This window comes from Triticum dicoccoides, chromosome 2B, assembly GCF_002162155.2.
Source record: "Triticum dicoccoides isolate Atlit2015 ecotype Zavitan chromosome 2B, WEW_v2.0, whole genome shotgun sequence".
NCBI classification, from domain to species: domain Eukaryota; kingdom Viridiplantae; phylum Streptophyta; class Magnoliopsida; order Poales; family Poaceae; genus Triticum; species Triticum dicoccoides.
Genome location: NC_041383.1, coordinates 417,885,086 through 417,890,047, shown reverse-complemented (window position 1 = coordinate 417,890,047; position 4,962 = coordinate 417,885,086).

Here is a 4,962-nt window from a genome sequence, read left to right as displayed (position 1 = left end):
CATGACTTTAGTTAATATTAATCCCACTATTTTGGAAGAGTGTCAACTTCGCATGCATGTGGATCATGTTGGAAATATTTTATGTGATAGTTATTTTTTTGAATTTGCTTATGATCCTACATGTAATTATTATGAGAGAGTAAAATATGGTCGTGGAAATTCTCATGTTACTAAATTACCTCTCTTCATGTTGAGATTGCTATCATATCTTTGTTCTTCCTTGCATATGCTAGTTTTTGCTTGCCTTGATAATTTGTTTGCTTACAAGATGCCTATGCATAGGAAGTATGTTAGACTTAAGTGTGTTTGTCATATGTTTTATGATGCTCTCTTTGTGCTTCAATTCTTGTCTTTCATGTGAGCATCATTGAAATCTCAATGCCTAGCTAGGGGCGTTAAACGATATCGCTAGTTGGGAGGCAACCCAATTTTCTTTGTGTTTTTTGTTTTTGTTCCTGTTTAATAATAAATATTGCTTATACCTTCTGTTTAGATGTGTTTTTATCTTTTAATTAGTGTTTGTGCCAAGTAGAACCTATAGGATAACCTATGATGATAGTTGATTTGATTCTGCTGAAAAACAGAACCTTTGCGCGCACGAATTTAGTTTTGTTAAATCGCAGAAACGTGATTTTGCATTGATTCTTTTTGATGCTGATCAATAGACAAATTTTCCAGGACTTCCTATTTTGGTAGGATGTTTAGAGTTTCAGAAGTTTGCGTTAGTTACAGATTCCTACAGACTGTTCTGTTTTTGACAGATTCTGTTTTTCGTGTGTTGTTTGCTTATTTTGATGCATCTATGGCTAGTAAAATAGTTCATAAACGATAGAGAAGTTGGAATACAGTAGGTTTAACACCAAAATAAATAAAGAATGAGTTCATTACAGTACCTTATGTGGTGGTTTTGTTTTCTTTCACTAACGGAGCTTATAAGATTTCCTGTTGAGTTTTGTGTTGTGAAGTTTTCAAGTTTTGGGTAAAGCTTTTATGGACTATGGAATAAGGAGTGGCAAGAGCCTAAGTTTGGGTATGCCCATGGCACCCCAAGATATTCAAGGATAGCCAAAAGCCTAAGCTTGGGGATGCCCCGGGAAGGCATCCCCTCTTTCGTCTTCGTTCATTGGTAACTTTACTTGGAGCTATATTTTTATTCGCCACATGATATGTGTTTTGGTTGGTGCATCGTGTATTATATTAGTCTTTGCTTATTAGTTTACCACAATCATACTTTCTGTACACACCTTTTGGGAGAAGCCCACTTGATTAGAATTTGCTAGAATACTCTATGTGCTTCACTTATATCTTTTGAGCTTGATAGTTTTTGCTCTAGTGCTTCACTTATATCTTTTAGAGCACGGTGGTGACTTAATTTTGAAAAAATTGCTAGTCTCTCATGCTTCACTTATATCTTTTTGAGAGTCTTTTAGAACATTATGGTATTTTCTATGGTTATAAATTTGGTCCTAGAATGATGAGCATCCAAGTTGGGTATAATAAAAACTATCATAGAAAGTGAATTGGATGCTATGATCAATTTGATACTTGATAATTGTTTTGAGATATGGAGGTAGTGATATTAAAGTTGTGCTAGTTGAGGTGATTATGAAAAATACTTGTGTTGAGGTTTGTGATTCCCGTAGCATGCACGTATGGTGAACCGCTTTGTGATGAAGTTGGAGCACAATTTTATTTATTGATTGTCTTCCTTATGAGTGGCGGTCGGGGACGAGCGATGGTCTTTTCCTACCAATCTATCCCCCTAGGAGCGTGCACATAGTACTTTGTTTTTGATGACTTGTAGATTTTTGCAACAAGTATATGAGTTCTTTTGACTAATGTTGAGTCCATGGATTATACGCACCCTCACCCTTCCACATTTGCTAGCCTCTCTTGTGCCGTGCAACTTTCGCCGGTACCATACACCCACCATATACCTTCCTCAAAACAGGCACCGTACCTACCTATTATGGCATTTCCATAGCCATTCCGAGATATATTGCCATGCAACTTTCCACCGTTCCGTTCATATGACACGCATTACTTTTGTCATATTGCTCTTTGCGTGATCATGTAGTTGACATTGTATTTGTGGCAAGGCCACCTTCATAATTTTCATACATGTCGCTCTTGATTCATTGCATATTCCGGCACACCGCCGGAGGCATTCACATAGAGTCATATCTTGTTCTAGCTTTGAGTTGTAATTCTTGAGTTGTAAATACATAAAAGTGTGATGATCTTCATTATTAGAGCATTGTCCTAGTGAGGGAAGGATGATGAAGACTATGATTCCCCCACAAGTCGGGATGAGACTTCGGACTTTACAAAAAGGAAAAAAAGAAAAAAAGTGAAAGTCCAAAAAGAAAAAAAGGGAAGGCCAAAGAAAAAAAAGAAAAAAAAGAGAAAAAGAAAAAAAGAAAAGAAAAACAATAAAATGAGAGAAAAAGAGAGAAGGGACAATGCTACTATCTCTTTTTCCACACTTGTGCTTCAAAGTAGCACCATGATCTTCATGTTAGAGAGTCTCATATGTTGTCACTTTCATATACTAGTGGGAATTTTTCATTATAGAACTTGGCTTGTATATTCCAATGATGGGCTTCCTCAAAATGCCCTAGGTCTTCGTGAGCAAGCAAGTTGGATGCACACCCACTTAGTTTCTTTTGTTGAGTTTTCATATATTTATAGCTCTAGTGCATCCGTTGAATGGCAATCCCTACTCACTCACATCGATATCTATTAATGGGCATCTCCATAGCCCGTTGATACGCCTAGTTGATGTGAGACTATCTTCTCCTTTTTGTCTTCTCCACAACCACCATTCTATTCCACATATAGTGCTATGTCCATGGCTCACGCTTATATATTGCGCGAAAGTTGAAGAAGTTTGGGATTATTAAAGTATGAAACAATTGCTTGGCTTGTCATCGGGGTTGTGCATGATTAAATACTTTGTGTGATGAAGATAGAGAAACGGCCAGAGTATATGATTTTGTAGGGATAACTTTCTTTGGCCATGTAATTTTGAGAAGACATGATTACTTTGATTAGTATGCTTGAAGTATCACCATTTTCATGTGAATATGAACTTTTATTTTGAATCATTTGGATCTGAACATTCATGCCACAATAAAGAAAATTACATAGAGAATTATGCTAGGTAGCATTCCACATCAAAAATTCTGTTTTTATCATTTACCTACTCGAGAACGAGCAGGAATTAAGCTTGGGGATGCTTGATACATCTCCAACGTATCTATAATTTTTGATTGTTTCATGCTATTATATTACCCCTTTTGGATGTTTATGGGCTTTATTTTACACATTTATATCATTTTGGGACTAACCTACTAACCGGAGGCCCAGCCCGTATTGCTGTTTTTTTGCCTATTTCAGTATTTCGAAGAAAAGGAATATCAAACGGAGTCCAAACGGAATGAAACCTTCGGGAGCGTGATTTTTGGAACGAACGTGATCCAGAGGACTTGGAGTGCAAGTCAAGAAGCAGCCGAGGCGGCCACGAGAGGGTAGGGCGCGCCCACCCCTACAGGGTGCGCCCCCTGTCTCGTGGGCCCCTCGGGCGGCCACCGACATACTTCTTCCTCCTATATAAGCCTACGTACCCCGTAAATATCCAGGGACCCAACAAAACACAATTTCCACCGCCGTAACCTTATGTATCCGCAAGATCCCATCTTGGAGCCTTTGCCGGCGCTCTACCGGAGGGGGAATCGACCATGGAGGGCTTCTACATCAACACCATAGCCCCTCCGATGAGTTGTAATTAGTTTACCACAGACCTTCGGGTCCATAGTTATTAGCTAGATGGCTTCTTCTCTCTTTTTGGATCTCAATACAATGTTCTCCCCCTCTCTTGTGGAGATCTATTCGATGTAAACTCTTTTTGCGGTGTGTTTGTCGAGATCCGATGAATTGTGGGTCTATGATCAAGTTTATCTATGAGAAATATTTGAATCTCCTCTGAATTAATTTATGTATGATTGAGTTATCTTTGCAAGTCTCTTCGAATTATCAGTTTGGTTTGGCCTACTAGATTGATCTTTCTTGCCATGGGAGAAGTGCTTAGCTTTGGGTTCAATCTTGCGGTGTCCTTACCCAGTGACAGAAAGGGTTGCAAGGCACGTATTGTATTGTTGCCATCGAGGATAAAAAGATGGGGTTCATATCATATTGCATGAGTTTATCCCTCTACATCATGTCATCTTGCTTAATGTGTTACTCTGTTCTTTATGAACTTAATACCCTAGATGCAGGCAGGAGTCGTTCGATGTGTGGAGTAATAGTAGTAGATGCAGGCAGGAGTCGGTCTACTTGTTGCGGACGTGATGCCTATATACATGATCATGCCTAGATAATCTCATAATTATTCGCTTTTCTATCAATTGCTCGACAGTAATTTGTTCACCCACCATAATACTCATGCTATCTTGAGAGAAGCCTCTAGTGAAACCTATGGCCCCGGGGTCTATCTTTTATCATATTTGCTTCCAATCTACTTTTATTTGCATCTTTACCTTTTGCATCTATATTATAAAATACCAAAAATATATTTATCTTATCATACTATCTCTATTAGATCTCACTTTCGCTAGTGGCCATGAAGGAATTGACAACCCCTTTATTGCGTTGGTTGTGAGTTCTTTGTTTGTTTGTGTAGGTGCGTGGGACTTTGGAGGAGCCTCCTACTGGATTGATACCTTGGTTCTCAAAAACTGAGGGAAATACTTACGCTAATTTTGCTGCATCACCCTTTCCTCTTCAAGGAAAACCACCGCAAGCTCAAGACGTAGCAGCGCCCCCTTTCCTTCCCCCCTCTCTCCTCCTTCACCCTTATCCTACTCCTACTAGGAAAGGAGGAGTCCTACTCCCGGTGGGAGTAGGACTCCCCCATTGGCGCGCCCTCCTCCTTGGCCGGCTGCCTCCCCCTAGCTCCTTTAT